Here is a 22,488-nt window from a genome sequence, read left to right as displayed (position 1 = left end):
ATCTTGCTATCTGTTGGTATACCATGAGACAGATGTGTGTCCATGTAGCTGGGTCGAATCACAAACCCATCTCCTGTGAGGTGGAGAAGATGCTCTCTATAGAAAGCCATCTTTGTGCCCAACTCCTGTGGCGGCTCTATCCATGTCCTCTGGTATCCAGCTGGATCAGGTCCTGATGAATGAGTCTAGTAATCTCCACCCATGTAAGAGACATCGATGGTGCCTGAAGAGAGTACTGGGAAGGGGGCAGCCTGTCCATGGTGAAGCCATGCGTCTGAAACCCCATGTCTGCACCCCATACAACATAGCTGGGCTACTAAAGTATCAATGAGCCATAACTTTGTCCGAGGTTCTTGGAATTGAACCTGCGAACACATCCTCTCCAAGCCTCCCAAGGCCGAAAAAGCTCTAGTCAGTCTAGTCTCTACTGCTCTCCCCAAAGAAAACCTCGGCCCAGTGAAGACAACCCCAAGGTAAGTGTATGCATCTGTATACTCTACAATCTCTTTACCATATGTGAAAGTCGGTGTTGATCTCCTGATCCACTGTGGTGTGGTGTTAAACACCATAACCTTGGTTTTACCAAGGTTTACAGACAATCCACTATCCTCTGCAAAACTCTGCAATTGTCGCTGCATACCCTCTCGTGAGTCAGAGATCAACACTATATCATCAGCCTATAACAACAATGGGATTCACGTCCTTGCCAGTTGGGCACCTCTATCACCCTCTCTGTCAATGTAATCAGACACCTCATCAACATACATGCCAAATAGAGTAGGAGACAATGGGCAACCCTGTGTTACCCCAATGGTGGAGTCAACTAAATTAAATATCCCCTCCGGAGTGCGTACATGTCCCATCATTGATCTGTATAGAGCCATAATCCCCCAAATCAACACTATGGGTACCCGCATCTCCTGCAGTTTGCCATCAATCGAGCTCTCGGTACCATGTCAAATGCTTTGCGAAAATCCACAAAGTTACAATAAATCCGTCTTCCATGTGACTTGCCCTCCTCAATGATGGCTCTGAGTGTCAGAATATGATCAAGAGTGGAGAAACCCTTCCTGAAACCGGCCTGGCCCTTTGCTCGTACACCCTCACCCTCTGCCCAATTACTCACTACAACCGTGCTAGTGTGTGCCCAACCATAATAGTGCGGTAATTCCCAGGCTCTGTAGCATCGCCTGCTTTGAAGATAGGCACAATAGTAGACAACCTCCAAGTCTCAGGTAACCTACAATAAATCCGTCTCCCATGTGACATGCCCTCCTCAATGATGGCTCTGAGTGTCAGAATATGATCAAGAGTGGAGAAACCCTTCCTGAAACCGGCCTGGCCCTTTGCTCGTACACCCTCACCCTCTGCCCAATTACTCACTACAACCGTGCCAGTGTGTGCCCAACCATAATAGTGCGGTAATTCCTAGGCTTTGTAGGATCACCTGCTTTGAAGATAGGCACAATAGTAGACAACCTCCAAGTCTCAGGTAACATCTCACACATGGCACGATTGAACAACGCTTCAAGAACCTCTACGAGCATATCTCTAGCATTTGTAAAGTGCTCTGCTACTAGACCATCATGATCATATGCCCTGCTCGTCCTCATCCTCATCCTGTCAATGGCTCTCTTTACCATCTCAGTGGTAAAGAAGGTGCTGATTGGTGGGCATGGCTTTGTAGGATCTGGAAGAGGGTCCTGTTGAGGAACCATATATAACAATGCGGCATACTGGCCCCACGCATGAGGAGAAGTAATCACTAGGGGAGGGGAGTGCTCATGAAAGAATCACCATGCCTCTCCAAAGTCTCTACTCAAGAACAACCGATACAAGTCTTGCCCCATCTGGGCCAAGTAAGCTCGTTTCTGCTGTCGCACAAGGCGTCTGGCAGCAATTCGAGATTGTCTGTAAGAGAGAGAGAAGAAGAAGAAGAAGAAGAAGAAGAAGAAGAAGAGAAGTTTAACGTCGTAGGATTCTATCCCAAGAGATCTATCCGACGAGGAGAGTTGAATTCAAGACCTGTTATTCAAGAGGGAAATGTCATAACCAATCTACCACACTTGGGTGATCGAAAGGTTATACCATTTTTCTCTTCCTATTTGCGCACACACACACCCACACACACACCCGAGAAGAAGAGTTTTAACGTTGTAGGAAACTATCCCAAGAGACCTTAAAGATCTATCACACAGAGAGAGAGAGAGAGAGAGAGAGAGAGAGAGAGAGAGAGAGAGAGAGAGAGAGAGAGATAGATAGATAGTTCTATTATCGTCCTGGGAGGTCAAATATGACCTATGGGACCAAATGAACATGTCACGTGGTGTGAGTGGAGTTCATAAGTGACTCTCGATGCTCAAAAATGGCTGAAATGAGCGTCGCAATAGAGAGTCCACATCGTGGTTGGGAGAGGAAGGTATGTAGGGAGAGCTCATGGCTGAATATATGGGGAAAAGAGGACCTAATGTGGTCAAAAGCTGAGCACTCAAGTAGTGTGTGGTACTCACTCTCTCGCACTTGACGAGGGCATAAGGTGCAAAGTCGATGACACTCCTCGCCAGTGCCCCAACGTCCTGTCTCGCAGCGTAGAGAATGGGAGCTAAGACGAATGGAGGCAATGGTGCGATCCTCAACGGGATTGGCTCAAGGATGTAGGAATGGGTTCGGTTACCTCGTTCCGAGAAGAAGAGAGATTTGTAGTTTGGGGCAACGTGTGTGGTGTAATGGCTGAAGCGAGAACCTCCGGATTTCTCCCAAGCCATGATACATTGGCGTTGTAAGAAGGCCTCATTAACTTGGGAGTCGATCGACGCATCCTTGACCAAGTGACATGCATCCCATCTTCCAAACCATTTCTTGATATCAAGCATCCACCCCGAACTTAGTATTTTGCTCTTGCATGTCTTTTGAACCTTTTGACTTGCTTCATATGCGATTCTAGGAAGTCGATGCAAAGGGCTACGTTGTGTCTTACGCATGTACTCCACAACCCTTTCCATGCCCAAGACCTCAATGGGAAGTGATCCGGACTCAAGAAGTAAGAGCATGTAGGGTGTTTGTGTCTTGACTTGGAGAAAGTTGGTGAGAAAACGCTTTTGGACATTCTCAAACTCTTTCCAAGTAGACTTCCCGATGCTTCCACCCCACACCTCCACTCCATAAAGAAGCACCGGTGTCACCAATGTGTCAAAGAGGTACTTTTTGAGAGCCCAACACTTGATCTCTCCTGCATTGCACATGTTCTCAAATGCATAATAAGCCCTCTTTCCGGCTTTCAAGCGACGCATTGCACAATCCTTCCATATATGATTGGATGGAACCTCAAGGCCAAGGTACTTGAAGTGATCTACCACTTCAAGTTTCTCATTGTTGTATACAATGCATGGATTTTCGTCATTGAGGGTCTTTACAAGCATAACCTTGGTTTTGGATCCATTCACGATCAGCCCGCTATGTAGGCAAAAGCGTTCCAAGACACTCATAAGCTTTTGTGCATCTTCTAAGGTATGTGCCAAGAGCACTACATCATCGGCATAAAGCAAAAGTATGATCACCGCATTTCCAATCTTAACCTCTTCTATGCCTTCTTGCTGCATAAAATCAAGAACCATGTATTCCAATTCATCAATGAGTAGCCCAAAGAGGGTTGGGGAAAGTGGACATCCTTGTTTGACACCAATAGTGCTTGCAAAAAATTCTGAAATTCCATCTCCCATACGTAATCGACATATCACTTTTTGGTAGATGCGAAAGACTGCATGCATAAATTCTCTCGGCACTTGAAGGCTTTGCATACGTCTCCAAAGATTTCCTCGCGGTACCATGTCAAAAGCTTTCTTGAAATCCACAAAGCAACAATACAACTTTTTTCCTTTCAATCAAGACGCTTCCATAAGAACTCGAAGAGTGACAAGGTGATCAATAGTGCTATGATGCTTTCGAAAACCTGCTTGGCCAAGCGCACGTTTGCCATTCTTTTCAGCCCATTCACTTATCTTCATGTCCATGATACATCCAAATAACTTTGCCATCAAAGAACCAACCATTATAGTGCGATAGTTGTTCACATTGTTTACATCTCCTCCTTTGTGCAAAGGTTTGATCGAATTTGCACTCCAATCATGAGGCATGCCATACTGGAGTGCAAGGTTAAACATATCGCATATCCAATATCGTGTTTTCTTGCTTGTCCATTTAATCATTTCAGCCTTGACACCTTGAAGGTCACCTGCCTTGCGAGTAGCAAGTTTCTCAAGCGCGCGGCATACATCTTCAATGGTAAAGAAGGGAGACATAAATGGAAGGGAGCTATAACCCTCCATCTTATCAACATTGGGTTGCTCATAGAGGTTCTTACAATGCATATACATATCCTCAAGAGTCAAGTCACCAAAGCTCTCAACGCGCTTGCCTTTTAGATTTTGCCAAAACTTGCCACATGCATGTGCTTTCTCTTGTGCTAAAAGAAGTTGTTTTTCGACTTCCCACCTTCTCCTCTTCTTTTGAACAAGTGCTTTGTATGTGTGTGAACATTCCAAGTAAACTTCCTTGTCTTTGATTGCATCCAATCTTAGCAAGTGTTTTCGGGCTTGACTACATTCCATGTCAAACCATTTCTTCTTGGTGCTACCCTTCTTAGACCTTTTGCAAGACATGTGTTTCACCGAAAAGCATTCCTTCGCACAAGAGAAAATTACTTCTTTGAAAACTTTCCACTTGCATTCTAATGTTGGGCTCCCTTGATGCTCTATCATGCTTAACATTTGGTCCACCATATCAGCATATATAAGTGCTCGTTTGAAGTCTAGACGTAGATACAAATGATTCACATCATGATTGGAGGCTACATGCTCGGGCCGTTTACCACACTTGAGGTCAATACATAACATCCTATGATCCGATTCCGGATTCCATTCACCAAGTGTAAAGCTTTGTATGCATTCTAGAGTGGCTTCTGAGAACAACATATAGTCAATCACGCTAGCACCATTGTGCTTTCTACATGTAAAGTCATTGGTGCCTTGCCATAGAGATACACCATTTGCAATGAGCATTCCGGTACTATTGCACATATGTAGAAGTGACTTTCCATAGTGATCCACTTCTTTTGCATCATTAGAACTTCGATTATACATGTATGAGTCATCCACTCTTCTTGATACATGCGGCATGTCGACTTGTTGTGTGTCGTGTTGTAACATATTTGTGCGAGCATTCATGTCTCCAAAAACAATGACTTCACCTTGATCCTTGTAATGAGCAATGTCTTCCTCTAGTTCAACAAAGGGCTGATCTCTATCCATATTCAAGCGAGCATAAAAGTTGGAGTCATAGTGAGGAATGTAGCAGCCGGCCACAAACATGACTTGACCATTTGGTGGGCTGATTTTCAGCCATAAGTAGCGTTTATACTTATCTTCTTTGACAATGGAAACATCTTTCAAACCCTTTTTGGTCATACATGCTACGTCTCCTTGGCCTCTTCGTTGCTTTGCATTTTTGGCCCACATCAAAGAATGTACATCGTATTTGTCAAATCCAAGAATTCGTTGCGCATCATGCTCCCATGTTTCGACAAGAAGTATCACATCGGAGTCATTGGTAAGCTCATCAATGCCAATTCCCGCATTCCATGGATACCCGTTACAATTCCAAAAGCTTATTCGCAAGCGTGAGTTGGTCTCATAGATCATGTGTCCCTATTTGTTGGGTGGACTTGCATCCTCCTCAAGTGACTTTTCTTCTTGAGATGATACCTTAACCTTCTTGCTTCTTTCCTCGTATGCTTTGCGACGTACATTTTGTTGCATGAGAGAGAGAGAGAGAGAGAGAGAGAGAGAGAGAGAGAGAGAGAGAGAAAGAGAGATTTTTAATGTCTATGTCAGGCCGAAATCGGCCTATGAGACAAATCAAATGTACATGGTTTGTATGTCATCCGTCTATCGGAAAGACAAATGAAACAAAACTGAACTGAATGTAGGTAGTGGAGTATCTGAGGAGGGATTGAGCTCTATCTCTAGGGGTATATGCATGTCTATATGCTCAAGGTAGTACAATCATGAGAATGCATCAAGCTATCTAGCTCCATCCTGTACTAATGGGGGGATGTAAGATGTGGTACATGGGCGGGTCTGGTGCCAAGGCTACCCGGATGAAAGCTGTCGGGTCGGCCCTCATCTGAGCCACTCGCTCCTCAGTGGCACGGCGCTCCCGGGCTCGGATCTCCTCGATCTGTCGGTGGTGGGAGCTCGCGCCCCTGTAGCTTGTGACTCGTGGTCGTCGTCTAGCTCGGCTCACCTCCACCTGTGGGAGTGTCACTCCCCTCTGAGTGTCTGGTGAGGGAGGGGCGGCAATCCTCTGAAAGAAGTCTGTGAGCTGCGACTGTCTCCCCTCTGTCTGTGTAGCTGTGTGTGGCTGTAGTAGTGTGTCCCGATGGCTCTGTATCTCTAGTAAGAAACGTCCGAGCTGTCTCTGATCTCGAGAGTCCATGATCTCTCGGAGAGTGGGCTGTCCTCTGAATAAGGCCTCATACCTGCCTCTGATCTCAGTGTATGCTCTGCATCTACATACAAAGTGCTCGTCACTCTCCACCTCCTCTGTGCAGGCTCTGCAGACTCGCTCCTCCCTGGGAACACCAGTATGTCTCCCGATCTCAATCTCTAACTTGTGTGAAGCCACTCTCAGCTGACCAATCGCCACCCGTGAGCTATGTGTCATATATGTGTCCATGTAGCGTGGTCTCTGTATGACCCCCCAGACAATATGGTGAGAAACTAGTCTCTGTAATCTGACATCCTCGTCCCCAAGCCAGGTGACTCCCAGACTCTCCTAGTGTATAGCTGCCACAGATCCTGTCTCAATACCAAGTTCCTCTCTCTGCGAGAGAGGTGAACATATGGTGAGTGGGGGTCGTACTGGAATGGTGAGAGAGAGAGAGAGAGAGAGAGAGAGAGAGAGAGAGAGAGAGAGAGAGAGAGAGAGTGTCACGTGACACATCCAACCCTATGTGTCTGTGGACAAGCTACAGCACGACAAGGGTTCAGTCAGTCCAGTCAGTCTAGATTAGAAGTGATTTGGCACTTTTGTGAGTCTATTCGTAGACCGTGCATGCCCAGTCACTTAGTGTAGATGCATATCCTCTGGTTGCACACAGCATGATCATAAGCATTCCCATCAGAATCCATCAGAATCCTTCAGGGGAATTTTCCAGTGCATTTAGCCTATTTTCCCTATTTTTGACATTTTTCACCAATTATTTTTTATGTGACTTTTGTTGGAAAGTAGGTAGGGCAAATTGAGTAAGTTTGTATATAAGCAAACCTAGGCTAGCACTAATTGGCAGAAGAGGCAGCAGGAGCACCAGTGCTCAACAGGCAACTTCTCAAGCAAGAACCCCTTGGTGGCGATTTTCCCTCCAAGCAAAGACCCCCTTTCCTAGCGTTTTGCATCAACCTCAACCATGGGCGATTTCATCAGCAAGCACATCGCCAGCAGATCCCAAACCTAGCGTTTTCATCAAGTATCATCGCTAGCAAATCCCAGCCTCTAGCGTTTTCTAGAATTGCAGCCCTAGCGTTTTGGAGCCCAGATCGCCCTCCCTCGTGCATGGTGTTTTCAGCATTAGCATCAGTAGATTTCAGCAGATAAGCACCGACAGTTTCAGCCATAAAGACCAGCCATAAAGACCAGCAAGGGTAGCGTTTTTCATAGCGTTTTCAGCCGCAGCAGAATTGAGCCATTACCATTTTTGGACAGCCGTAGGACATCAGAGTTCAGCCCATTAGCGTTTTGGGACAGCAGATAAAAAGTAGCAGATTTCAGCCCTTAGATCGGTCTCGTCATCCCCGTCGTCGACATCAATCTAGCCTAGACTTGCATCAGTCACATGCATTCAGTTTGTACCAGTTTGTGCAATCAATAGTAGACCACTCTTATTGACGAGAGTGGGGCCTTCGGTGGAGGGTTTTACAACGTCTCTGGTGTCGTATTCTCTTTTCTCTCTATCTCTCAGTCTCATACACTTGCTTGCACAGTGTCGAGTCACTTTGTTTGTGATCATTGTACTCTCTCATTAAGAACGGAAGGCTCTGCCTTCCATAAGAACAAAAGGAACCTTGAGCACAGTTCGGAGCACTCATCTTGAGCAAAGTTCAAACATTCATTCCGCTGCACCTTACATTGGTATCAGAGCTTTGACAGTGTTCTGTATCACTCAAGGAAAGAACCACAAGAATTTTTTTTGCTTGTTGCGGTCGCACGAACCCAAGTTCACTTGGGCTTGTTGATTCCTAATCGTGTTTTTGAAGAGTGACAGGAATCCCAGGAAAGAAGGGCTTGTCCAGCCTCCCCTTGTGCCTTTTTTCACTCATTGAGAGTGGACCGTGCAGTTAGCGGCCAGCCAATCGACGTGAGGTGGGAAAAAGCAACCTTGTTGTGAGCGCAAGGCCGCCAAGTGGTGCGCCCGCGGAAAGAGCAGAACTCGGGTGAAGAGAAGATCCTTCTCAAATACAGATTGCAAGCGAAGGAAAACCTCAAGAACCTCAAGACCCTCAAGAACCCAAGAACTCAAGCCTCGTAAGAACCCAAGTTTCTCGTGAACTTAAGAACCCAAGACCATAAGAACCCACGACTTCAGTGGATGGTCATCACTCGAAGCGGAATGGATACTTCGCTTGGAGGTGATGAGCATGAGAGAGGCGAAGAAGAATTTTCCCCACCAGGAGGTTTTTCCGACCCTTCCCTTTCCCCATTTACGCCAAGGATTGCACTAACTCCTGTGGAGGAGTTGGAGCAGATGTTTATGGACAAGAAGTAAGAACGTGAAGCAAGGAGAGCAGAAATGGAGCGCGAACACCAAGAAAGAATGACAGCCATAGCGCGTTAGCGCGAGCAAGCACGTTTGGAAGCCAAAGAACGACAAGCCAAATTGGATCGTGAGCGCGCAAAAAGACAAGCAGAGAAAAAAGCAAGACAAGCAAAATTTGATCGCAAGAACAAAGCCATCAAAGAAAAGAGTGACCAACACATGGAAGAGTTATGGCGACTTTTTTCACCAGTGCAGGCGCATTTTGCATAGAATCAGGAAAAGGAGACTCTCTTAGTCTCTACTTCTCTAAAGCAAGACACACATGATTTGCATGATGATTTGAATGACAATGATTTGCATGATCAAGATGTGATTTCTCACAAGCATGATGATTTGCATGAAGATGATATGATTGTTCACAAGAAGGATGATGTGTTAGTTGATACTTTCTCTAGTGAAGCTAACCTCATTGCAGAGACGATCAATCACGCAAACCCGATCTTGGCTCTCGAGCCTAGGTCCAAAGAACCCCTTCAGGAATGACCGATCTTGGCTCTCGAGCCTAGATCCAAAGAACCATTACAGGAAGTATTATGTGTTTGCATGATTAGTACGCACGCATTATACGAGTGTTTCATTCGTGATCGTTTCTTGTATTTTCGTCAGCGTCTTTATGTGATCCCTTTTACTAGGCATGACATATTGTACGTTGAGCACGTTTCACACTCATGAATGATCACGAATGTATGCGGATTGTTCATGAAAAGCTGAAAAGTATGCATTCAAGGAAGTCACAGTATATGTCTCTTCCTTGGCACGACACAGTTGTAGAAAGAGCACATGAAAGTATGAGCACCAAGCATGGGCATTTCCATTGTGTTTTGCCACAGTTGATTGATTTAGATAAGCACGACAAGATTCGATCTCATTGTTTGCGTGTGTGTGGTGAACGGTTTGGCATTCCGTCTCTTTGTTCATCTACATTGCATGCACAGTCTTTGAGGAAGAGAAGATTTTTTCCACTCACTTTACATGGAATGGGTATGTTCATGTTTTTGTGTTGGAAGTGGTTTCAAGAATTTTCAGCCGTGGAGATTCTTGAAGAAGAAAGAAGCATGACTCTCGACGAAGTTGAAGCATCGAAGGAGCCACATAAGACTTTGTGTCGCTTTCGGCGCGGCCCAACGAAGCAAGCGTTGCAGACCTTTATGAAGTCCAAGTACCGCACGACCCACATATCAGAGTGGGCCGACGAAGAGTCCCTTTCAAGATTCCGGATGCTATTGGCGATCTCCCTCGACGCCATACAGTTGGGTATCAGTACCTCACTTTGAAAAGGAGGGGATGTCACGTGACACATCCAACCCTATGTGTCCGTGGACAAGCTACAACACGACAAGGGTTCGGTCAGTCCAATCAGTCTAGATTAGAAGTGATCTGGCACTTTTGTGAGTCTATTCGTAGACCGTGCATGCCCAGTCACTTAGTGTAGATGCATATCCTCTGGTTGCACACAGCATGATCATAAGCATTCCATCAGAATCCTTCAGAGGAATTTTCCAGTGCATTCAGCCTATTTTTCCTATTTTTGACATTTTTCACTTATTATTTTTAAGTGACTTTTGTTCGAAAGTAGGTAGGGCAAATTGAGTAAGTTTGTATATAAGCAAACCTAGGCTAGCACTAATTGGCAGAAGAGGCAACAGGAGCACCAATGCTCAACAGGCAACTTCTCAAGCAAGCACCCCTTGGTGGCGATTTTTCCTCCAAGCAAAGACCCCCTTTCCTAACGTTTTGCATCAACCTCAACCATGGGCGATTTCATCAACTAGCACATCGCCAGCAGATCCCAGACCTAGCGTTTTCATCAAGTATCATCGCCAGCAGATCCCAGCCTCTAGCGTTTTCCAGAATTGCAGCCCTAGCGTTTTGGAGCCCAGATCGCCCTCCCTTGTGCATGGCGTTTTGAGCATTGGCATCAGTAGATCTCAGCAGATAAGCACCGACAGTTTCAGCCATAAAGACCAGCAAGGGCAGCGCTTTTCATAGCGTTTTCAGCCGCAGCAGAACTCAGTTATTACCGTTTTTGGACAGCCGTAGAAGGACAGCAGATTTCAGCCCATTAGCGTTTTTGGACAGCAGATAAAGAGTAGCGGATTTCATGCCTTAGATCGGTCTCGTCATCCCCGTCGTCGACATCGATCTAACCTAGACCTGTTAGTCACATGCATTCAGTTTGTGCAATCGATAGTAGACCACTCTCGTCGACGAGAGTGGGGCCCTCGGAGGAGGGTTTTACGTGGTCTCTAGTGTCGTATTTTCTTCTCTCTCTATCTCTCAGTCTCATACACTTGCACGCACAATGTCCAGTCACTTTGTTTGTGATCATTACTCTCTCTCATTAAGAACGGAAGGCTCTCCCTTCCATAAGAACAAAAGGAACCTTGAGCACAGTTCGGAGCACTTACCTTGAGCACAGTTCGGAGCACAGTTCTGCACCTAACACACACACACACACACACACACACACACACACACACACACACACACACACACACACACACACAGAGAGAGAGAGAGAGAGAGAGAGAGAGAGAGAGAGAGAGAGAGAGAGAGAGAGAGAGAGAGAGAGAGAGAGAGAGAGAGAGAGAGAGAGAGAGATGAAATGCTATATTAAATGTCTTCATAAGGCCAAACCTATGAGACCAAACTGATACAATTCTTGTGAATCTAATCCAATGTCTGGGTACAAAAATAAAATGAAGTGAAAGAATAAAACTAAGACTCAACTGGTCAGCCTGAAAAATATCATCATCATCATCCATGCCCAAGGATGCCCGGCATCGAGCGTTGTCCGAGAAAGTATTGCATCGGTCGCTGAAGAGCTTCGTGAATGTCCACCTTTGTAAATAATCGTACTGGGTGTCTCCCATGTCGTGCTAGAATAGTCATGATTCTCTGGTGGAGCCTCTGTCGATGTCGTGGTCGCCTCCGTAGACGTGGGCGTCTAGCTCTCCCGAGCTCAATGGCTCTGTCCACTAATATACCTTTGGTAGAAGTGGGCTTTGAAGTCTGTTGCGAAGCGTGCTCATCCGGCTACTGAGTTGAGAGAGAGAGAGAGAGAGAGAGAGAGAGAGAGAGAGAGAGAGAGAGATTTTCAACGTCTATGTGAGGCTAAAGTTGGTCTATGAGACAAATCAAATTTACATGTGTGTTTGTCCTCCATCTATTGGAAAAGACAAAACAATCCAAACTGGTACAAAATAAGGATAAGGATAAGGATATAAACCCTTGGTTTATGATAGGATCTATGGGGGGAATGGATCTCTAGTACTAGGGGTATGTGCATGTCTATGTGCTTGGGTAGTACAACCATGCAAATGCACTAAGCTAGCTAGCTCCATCTTGTGTTAATAGGTGGTGTACAATGTGGTACATGGGAGGATCGCGAGCAAGGGCTAGCGGGGTGAGCCATCTTCTGGGCTCATCTCTCCTCAGTAGCTCAACGTGCTCGGGTCTAGATCTCCTCAATCTGTCTGCGGTGGAGTCGTGGGGCCGGGCATCTAGCAACGCGTGGGCGTCGTCTGGCCCGGCTTGTCTCAGCCTGTTGGAGAGTCACTCTTCTTGGTGGATCTGGGAGTGGAGGGGGTGTGGTCCTCTGGAAAAAGTCTGTAAGTTGACCCCCCCTCCCCCCCCCCCCCAAAAGTGTCTGTGTAGGTGGTTGTAGAAGTGTGTCTGTGTGACTCTATATATCCAGCAGGTAGTGCCCTAACTGTCTCTGATTTCGAGAGTTGAGGATTTCGCGGAGGGTAGGCTGCCCTCTGAAAAGTGACTCGTATATGCCTCTAATATCATGGTAAGCTCTACATCTACTCTCCACCTACTCTCTGCATACTCGACAGACCCCATGGGAATGTCATGAGCGCGCCCCACCTCTATCTCTAGCCTGTGTGATGATACTCTGAGTTGACCAATCACCACTCGTGAGCTATGTGGTATGTTAATGTCCATATAGCGTGGTTGCTGTATGGACTCGTCCTCCAATATAGTAAGGAATGATTTTTCTATTGTGACATCCTCCGCTGAAGGGGAGATGTGATCCAAGTTTTTCTGACGTATAGCTGCCAAAGATCCTGTCGGAGCACAATGTTTCTCTCACTGCATGAGAGATGAACCTGGGGTGAGTCGGGGTCATACTGGAAAGGTGGCAGGCTCTCAAGATCAAGGCCATGTGCTTCGAACCATGCTCTAACCTGTTGTACCAAGCTCTGCCATACACACACACACACACACACACACACACACACACACACACACACACACACACACACACACAGAGAGAGAGAGAGAGAGAGAGAGAGAGAGAGAGAGAGAGAGAGAGAGAGAGAGAGAGAGAGAGATGAGATGAAATGAAATGTTATATTAACGTCTTCAAAAGGCCACAATGACCTATGAGACCAAACTGATACAGAAGTGGTGAATCTGTTGCAATGTCTGGGTACATTAGTACTAAAATACTAAGCGTGAAAAGCGTGAAAATGTGAAAATAAATGTGAAAAACTAGATACAAAGTATTAAATAAACTTCTTAGGAGCATTCTGGGTGTCTGGCTAGAATGCTTCTAATCCTTTGTTGTAGTCTCCTCCGGTGAAGTGTGCTTCTGCATCTCGGTCGTGGTCGTCTTGATTTCCTAAGCTCAATCGCCCTGTCAATGAGGGTGCCTTTGGTATGAATGTGGGTACTCCTTTGTGCTGGCTGCTGGCTGCTGGCCTCTTGCTTCTCCTTCCACTCCTGCTTCTCTCAATCTGAAGAAATCTATGATCTGCCTTTGAGGCTATAGTGCTCTTTGTCTTCTCATTAGATTATCCCTCTGCCGATGTAGTTCCAGTAGGTACAAGCCTAAGCATCTTTGATCTTGGTATTGCATGACTCTATCTAGAGGTCCAAAGCCTTCTTTAAATAGGCAATGGAAACACCCACGTATCTCATAGTATACGGTGCAATGGCATATGTAGTGTAATTCTGTCTCCGGCTCCATTCCACATAACTTCCAAATTCTGCTCTCAGGTGGGATTCCTCTAAATCTGCCAAATTCAATTTCCAGTTGGTGTGAGGATGTACGAATCTGACCAATAGCACATCTCAAACCATGAGACATGTGGGTATCCATGTAGCTCGGGCGAATCACAAATCCATCTTCAGATAGCTGTAGGAAGTTTTCTTTGTAGTCGGCCATCTTCGTGCCCAATTCTTGTGTAGGGTCTACCCACTTCCTCTTAGTATCCAACTGTATAAGATCCTGACGGATGATTTTATTAATCTCCCTTCGTGTAATTGCCAGTGATGGAGCCTCAAGAGAGTATTGGAAGGGGGGTAATCTTTCCATACTGAACCCGTGTCTCTGAAACCACGAGGACAGTTATGCATACCAGCATGATGTATCCCCTTTCATTGCTAATTGTCGAGAGGATTCGAGGGCCAGTCTAGTATATCGGCAATTATTTGTATCCCACAAACCATGTATAAAGGACACTGATCTGGTAAGAGCTTCAATTTCTATCAGAGGCGCAGCTAGTTCCGCTCGGGTAATCACGTGTGGTACGGAGGCCTTGGCTCTAATCATTCGGGAAATCATAGATACCAAAGGTCTCTCCATTGACTTCCAATTATCCTGATCCACAGATGGTCCCCAAATCTGGACCCCATAAAGCATAGCCGAAGCCACCACAGTATCAAAGAGCCAAAGTTTTGTTCGTGGTTCCTGAAACTGCACTTGTGAACACATCCTCTCCAACCCTCTCAACGCCGCAGAGGCTCTGGATAATCTAGCATCCGATGCTTTCTTAAGAGTAAACTTCGGTCCTGCAAATACCACACCAAGGTATGTGTATGCATCTGTGTACTCTATTGTATCCTGTCCATATGTAAATGTAGGTGCCGATCTCCTAACCCACTGCGGTGTGGTGTTAAACACCATAACTTTGGTTTTACCCAAGTTTACCGACAGTCCACTGTCCTCCGCGAATTTATGTAAAGCATCTAGCTGCCTCTGCATTCCATTTGGTGATTCTGCTATCAATACAATACCATCTGCATACAACAACAAAGGGATCCATGACCCTGCAAGTTGAGCACCTTTGTCACCCTCTCTATCAATGTAATCTGATACCTCATCTATGTACATACCAAATAAAGTAGGGGACAGTGGACATCCCTGCTTTACTCCAACAGTCGAATGAACAATGTCGGAATCCCCTTCTGGAGTACGTACATAACCAGTTACTGACCCGTATAACGCCATGATCCCCTAAATAATCTCTTTGGGGACCCCTAACTCTTGCATCCTGCGCATCAATCTGGCCCTTGGTACTGTATCAAAAGCTTTCCGAAAACCCACAAAGCAACAATACATCCTTCTCCCGCTTGCTCTACTTTCCTCAATAATGGCTCTGAGCGTAAGAATATGATCTAAAATGGAATAACCCCTCCTGAATCCAGCTTGTCTTGTTGCCCTTATGCCCTCATTCTCTGCCCATCTTCTCAATTTTTGTTCAAGAATGGATGCGTACAGTCGGGTCAATGCGTGACCTACCATAATGGTACGGTAGTTCCCGGGTATCATAGGATCCCCTGACTTGAAAATAGGTACGATAGTAGATAATTTCCAAGATTCAGGTAATCCTTCACACATGACCCGATTAAACAGACGAGGAAGGACTTCTGAAAGTAGATCCTTGGCATGGATTAGATGTTCTGCTACTAAACCATCATGATCATATGCTCTTCTTGTCTTCATCTTATCAATGGCTTTTTTCTCCATTTCCGTATTAAAGAAAGTACTAGTAGCAGGGCATGGCTCTAGCGGATCTGGTAATGGAGGTTGTCCAGATACCATATATAATGATGTTACATATTGACCCCAAATCTCAGGAGAAGTAATCGTCAGAGGCGGTGAGTGCTCGTGAAATAAACGCCATGCCTCATCTGAGTCCTGACTCAAGAAGAGCTGATATAAATCCTTCTCTAGTTTGGCTAAAAATGTCCTTTTCTTGCGACGTACTATATGCCGAAGAGCAATCCGAGACTGCTTATATGTGATGATCCCAAGTGTAAGCTCTTTCTGGACTTGGATTCTTGTCTCTCTACATTCCTCGTCATACCAACTGTGTTGAGGCATGTTCCGAGCTCCTCTCTTCTGATCAGGTTGAGTATGTGGGTATGCCTCTTGTGCTGCTCCATGTAGTATCTCTGTTAACTGAGAAGTAATCTCCTCTACAGTATATACTGGCTCGGCTGCCCGCATCCTATTATAGATCTTTTCCACATAGACTGAATCAGTTTCTGGCGTGAAAGTATATCTTGTGTGTGTCTTCTTCCTTTGTACTTGAGAGGCATTGTATTGGAAGGAGATTGATAAGGTCAAGAGAGCATGATCCACTGCAATCCCAACCCACTTCTCTGAGCATTTCCTCAGAAGTATCATAGAATACTGCTTGAGAGTTGGCCGTTCTGGCATTAAAGTCTCCTAAGAGAACTATGTCTCCATCTCTAGAGAACTCCCATATGTCATTATTCAATATGGAGAAAGGGGATTGTCCTTTAGGGGAGGAGTAGACTGAGGTACTTGGAGGGAAGTAACATATAGCGATATATAGAAATCTACCTGTCTCGGCTCTCATTCTCACCCACACATACCTTGCTTGCTCATCTTTCTTGATAATCTGTAGTAGTGGTTTCAGCTCCTCTTTAAATAAGACTGCTACTCCTCCTGACCCCCGGCTACCCTGTAGAGATCTCTTGTTTGGTCGACCAACTGTTTTCCATAAATAACCCTTCACATGTGGCATACGCTGTCCCGGTATCTGGTGTGTGTCTGAGTAGAAAACTATGTCTCTGTCCCTAAAGCTGTCTTCAAAGGCAGCTACTTCTAGCCTATATGACCCATTACAATTCCACGCCGCTATCTGGAGCGTGGCCCCATAGGTCTCGCACGGTCATGCTGAGCGCTTTTCCAGAATTATTACTTTCCCTCCTTTATAAAAGGCGATTTTCCCATTTTCTCTTGCTACGCTTATCTCTGGCGTCAACTCTTGCATGTGTGCCACTTGTGCCAATGTAAGGTCATCTCCGAGGAAAATACCGGTTTTCTTAAGAGTTGGCCTCTTCTATAGAAATTCTTTCGTTATTTCTATATTCGGGAAGCGAAGACTAAGTGCCCGGTCCTTTACGTTTCCCTTCCCATCGATTCCTTTCTTGCCCACTCTCCATGCACTTGTGTGAGTAGGCTCTGTGATGCCCATGCGTTGTAGCAGTTCCTTCACTTCTTCATCTACATTCTCTCTGTCTTTGACTCATGTGACCCGCACATGCAGAGCCCGATTCTTCCTTTTCTGCTCTTCCTCAATGGTCATATTAATAATGGTAGAAGTAGGTGTGGTCTCGAGCATCTGGGCCTTCCCTTTCTTCGCATCCTCAATCCATTTCTGTGCTTCATCAACCTTTTCTTGTGTCTTAAAAAGACGTTCCGCCCATGAAGATGCCGTTTTCGATTTCTGTTCATCTCCTTCACGTAGAGCTTTCATATGATCCTTCATGTCCTCGAGCTCCTTCAGCACCGAAGGTTGGTCGTCTCCCTTCTCCTTAGTTGCAGATTGGCAAGCCGCACGGTCTCCTTTTAGCTCCTCGATTATTGCATCTTTTTCCCCCATGTGCTTTTCCATATTTGTTCTCCATGCTTCAAAACTTGCTACTGCCTCATCAAGTTTCTTTTGCATAACGCATTCTGCTACATTTACTTCGGCCTTGGTTAGGTTTCGTAATTCCGTTTTCAAGATCTAAATTTCCTCATTCTGTTTCCCCTGGATCTCTCTCCTTAGTTCTCTCATCATGTCTCCATACATGGAGGTCCTGTAGCTCTCAGCGCTCGCGTGCATTTCCTTCCTGATGTCATCCCTCATATAGTTTAGCTCTGACTTGAGCATCACCTGGACCTTCTCCATCAGTAGCTCATCATGTATCCTGGAGGTTTTCCCAACTCGTAAGGATCCTGGTGATAGTACAGTATCTCTGTTTCTCCGTTTAAATGTAGCTGTTGTTTTTTTTGGGGTGGTGTAGCTATCCACACCCGGCCCTTCCCCTTCGGTAGGCGGATCCATCGAACCCGAGCCACAAATGGGGCGACCCTTGCTACCTATGGAATCTTCGATAAAGGCAGCGCCTGTCTGCAGCTGTGGTGGCGCCCAAATTTGGCAGCCCTGCCCCTTCACTTTGCGCTGCCTGGTTTGCTACCTTTGCGTGTGCACAACTTCTCTGTATCAGTTGCCCTTACGCGATGGTTGCACCTTATGCCATGGTTGGCTGGAGCCCCTTACGCGATATCTGGAGCACCTTACGCGATGGAAGCACCTTACGCGATGGGATACTGCTGCGATAGAGCACCTTACGTGATGGGATGCTGCTGCTGCGAGAGAGAGATGAAATAAAATGTTATATTAAACGTCTTCAAAAGGCCGAAATAACCTGTGAGACCAAACTGATACAATCCTTGTAGATCTAATCCAACGTCTAGGTACAAAAATAAAATCAAGTAAAGTGAAAGGCTAAACTAAAAGACTAAAATCATCAGATTGAAATCATCACCAATGCCCGAGGATGCCTCGCATCGGGCGTTGTGCGAGAAAATATTGCATCGGTCTTTGAAGATCTTCAGCAATGTTTGCCTCTGTAAATAGTTGTACTGGGCGTCTCCCATGTCATGCTAGAATAGTCATGATTCTTTGATGGAGCCTCCGTTGATGTCATGGTCGCCCATGTAGATGCGCGTCGTGGGCGTCTAGCTCTCCTGAGCTCAGTGGCTTTTTCCACTAATATACCTCTAGTAGAAGTGGGCTATGAAGTCTGCTGTGAAGCATGCTCATTTGGCTGCTGAGTCCTTGCTCTAAAGAAGTCAGTGATCTCCCTCTATGAATGTCTCCCAATGCGGGGTCTCCTCAAGAGACTCTCCGTGTTTCTGCGTAGCTCTAGCAAAACAACCCGAGGCATCTCTGATCCTGATATCTCATGACTCTAGCCAATGGTCCAAAGCCCTCTCTGAATAGACAGTGAAAGTGGCCTCGTATTCATAGTATACCGGACAATGACAAATGTGATGTAACTCTTATCTCTGGCTCTATATGACACAACTGGCATATCGTGGCTTTTGCTGGTACTCTCCTAAATCTGCCAGTCTGAATCTCTAGCTGATGCGATGATGTGCGCATCTGATCAATAGTACATCATATCCCATAGGATAAATGCGTGTCCATATAGGCCGGTCTGATCACATATCCATCCTTTGTTAGTTGGAGAAGATGCTCTCTATAAAAGCCATCTTCGTGCCCAACTCTTGTATCGGCTGTATCCATGTGCTTCTGGTATCTAGTTGAATCAAATCCTGACGTATAAGTCTAGTGATCTCTGTCCGTGTGAGAGAAAGGGAGGGTGCATCCAAGGAGTAATCGAATGGAGGTAGTCTATCCATGCTGAAGCCATGTGATTGAAACCATGATGTCATCTGCCCATACCAGCATGTTGTATCCGCTAGCTGTCGGGATGACTCAAGGGCTAGCCGAGCATATCTGTCTTTGGGGAGGTCCCATTAATTATGCATGAAGGAAAATGATCTAGTAAGGGCCTCAACTACAAGAAGGGGGGCAGCTAGCTCAGCTCGAATAATCTCATGTGGCACTCGGGCCTTAGCCCGAATCATCCGAGAGATCATAGAGACTAGAGGCCTTTCCATACATCTCCATGCATCAGTGCTCTCCTAGTCTTCATCCTGTTAATGGATTTCTTTACTTTCTTGGTGGTAAAGAAAGCACATGTATGTGGGCATGGCTCTGGCAGATCCGGAAGAGGTGGATGCTGCGAGACTATGTAGAGAGATGATGCACACTGCCCCCATACCTCCGTAGAAGTGATGACCGGTGGGTGGGTGGGGGGGGGGGGGGGGGGGGGGGGGGGGGGGGGGGGGCTCATGGAGAGTCGGCATGCCTCGCTTGAATCTTGGCTAAAACACAACTGAAGTTTGATATAAATCTTGCTCTAGCCGAGCTAGAAATGTCCTCTTCTTCTGTCGTACCAAACGCCGACAAGCAATCTGTGACTGTGGCCTGCCTGTGAGCAATGACTCCTAGAAGTACCTTCTTTAGAAGTCGGGCTCTGGCCTCTTTGCACTCCTCATCATATTAGCTATTTTGGGGTGTGCTTCAAGAACGTCGTCGCTGCCCAAGCTCAGTGTGTGGGTTTGCCTCTGTTGCTGCATCTTGTAGTGTCTTTGTCAATATATAAGTGAGCTCCCCTAAAGGTCTCCCCGGATCCTTTGTGCATAAGCGTCTGTAGATACCATCTTTGTAGACAGATTTTGTCTTTGAAGTAAAAGCGTATCGGGTATGCGTTAGGTGTCTGTGCCAGTCAAGCATTGTGAACGGGAATGAGACGGTAAACATGAGGAGAGCATGATCTACTGCTACCCCAGTAGGCCTGGGCCCGACCGTGAAGTCCTGAATAGAGGGTATGAAACTGGGCTGAGCCAAAACATAATCCATTGTGTTGGCCCCATTTCTTTGAGGAAAACAAGTGAACCCACTTGATGCTGGAAATCTTTGGAGGCCATTCAAGATGGCTAGTCCATGTGCAATTCCCAAATCTGTCAGATATTCCCCATATCTAGTGTGCTCTTCATCCTACGAACTCTTGGTCAATCCCATATCATTGACAACCAATTCTCTCAACATTTCCTTTGAGGTATTGTAGAAAGCTGTCTGAGACTGGCCCGTCCTGGCATTAAAGTCTCCCAGAAGAATGACATCTCCATCCCTAGAGAACTCCCACATATCCTCATCCAATATCATGTAGGGTGACTCCCCCCGGGCGATACATGATGAGATGTGATGGGGGCAAAATAGCATATTGCAATGTAGTGTGGCCTCCTTGTCTCCGCCCTCACTCTCACCCACATATATCTCGCCTACACATCCTTCCGAACAATACGAATGAGGGATTGCAGCTCCTCCTTGAATAGGATTGCCACACCTCCTGACCCCCGTCCTCTATGTGTTGATCTCACTTCATGCATACAAGTAGTCTCCCAATGGTATCCCGTCACTCTAGGTAATGTGCCGCCAGGAGTCTGATGCATTTCCAAGTGAAAAATAACGTCTCTTCCCCTAAAGCTATCCTCAAATGTGCCTACATCTAGCTTCATTGGTCTGTTAGAATTCCATGCTGCCGTTTTAAGGTTGGTCCCATACGTCTCACGAGTCGCACCGTCTTGTGGTGCGTTTTTCCAACACTGCTACTCTCCCTCCCTTGTAGAAAGCGATTTTCCCTTTCTTCCTCACCGCCTTGATCTCTGGCATCAGCTCTTGCATGTGTGCTACCTATGTAAGAGTGAGGTCTTCACCCAAAAATATCCCAGTTTGCTTGAGTGTTGGTATCTTCTTCAGGAATTCCTTCCTAGCTTCCAGTGTAGGGAAACGTATAATGAGTGCTCTTTCCTTGGGCCTTCCTTTCTCATCACTTACCTGTGTGTGTGGGTTCAGAAATACCCACTCGGTTCAAGAGCTCTTGCACTTCTTCTTCTAGTGGATGTTGGTGTGGCTTCAGGCATCTTATCTTTTCCGTTCTTTGCGTCCTCGATCCACTTTTCAGCCTTATCAACCTTCTCTTGTGCTTTGAATAGGTGCTCCGCCCATGAAGAGGTTGTTCGTGCCTTTTGCTCTTCCTCTTCTCGTAGAGTTTTCACTTGTGCCTTAATGCTTTCGAGCTCCTTTATCATTGAGGGTTGATTTTCTCCCTCCTTTGCGTGGGTATTTTTGCAAGCTGTGAGGTCTCCCTTAAGTGCTTCAATCAATGCATCCTTTTCATTCATGCGTTCTTCCATTTTTTATTTCCAGGATTCAATCGCAGCAAGTGCATCCTCCAATCTTTTCTGCATCATACATTCCATTACATTCACTTCTGCCCTCACAATCGTCTGCATTTTTTCCTTCAATGATGTGTACATTTCGTCACGCTTACTAGGCATCTCTTTGTCCAATTCTTTCCTCATATCTGCACACATAGCGTTTTTGTAAGTTTCCGCATTTGTCTTCCTTGATGGCACCCCTCAAAAGGCTTAGCTCTGCCTTAATCATCACCTGTACCTTCTCATACATTAAGTCATCTCTGACTCTAGAAAGTTTCTCTGCTCTCACAGAACAAGGTGATAGTGGCTCTCTCGAAACCTCCTCCTAAATGTTGCTTTCGATTTAGGCGCGGTTTCATAAATATTGTCATCCCCGACATCGACTGGTTGGTCCATCCTCAGGCACCCCGTGTGAGGCTTCGCATAAAATACATGTACCCAAAACCCTGTAATAGCCAGCCCCAGCTGCGCATACTTCTCCCTATCTCACGACCACACCAACCCCCCAATGAGAGGGGATGCAACCACAACCAGCAGAGGAACAAGCACTGTCGTTTGGCAAGGCTGCCATGAGAGTCTGGTGCAGGTGTAGCTGCTACATTTTTGGGGTTTGCACACTGCTATGTGTTTCGCACACTGCTGCGTTTTAGGGTTCGTGTACCAGGATGGGCAAGTATAGGTGCTCGCGCTGCTGTGTTTAAGGGTTTGCACACCAGGCTGGGATAGGTGGAGG

General features: G+C 46.1%; 1 protein-coding gene across 2 annotated transcripts in view; it reads left to right on the top strand.

The window, feature by feature from the left end:
- Nucleotides 1–22,488, top strand: part of LOC147439846 (alanine aminotransferase 2-like) — a 99,691-nt gene that overhangs the window by 44,142 nt on the left and 33,061 nt on the right. The window lies entirely within an intron of this gene.

This window comes from Adiantum capillus-veneris, chromosome 16 (assembly GCF_014529385.1).
Source record: "Adiantum capillus-veneris isolate H3 chromosome 16, ASM1452938v2, whole genome shotgun sequence".
Lineage (NCBI taxonomy): Eukaryota > Viridiplantae > Streptophyta > Polypodiopsida > Polypodiales > Pteridaceae > Adiantum > Adiantum capillus-veneris.
The sequence above is the reverse complement of the archived record's forward strand: the minus strand, read 5'-3'. Positions and strand labels throughout refer to the sequence as shown.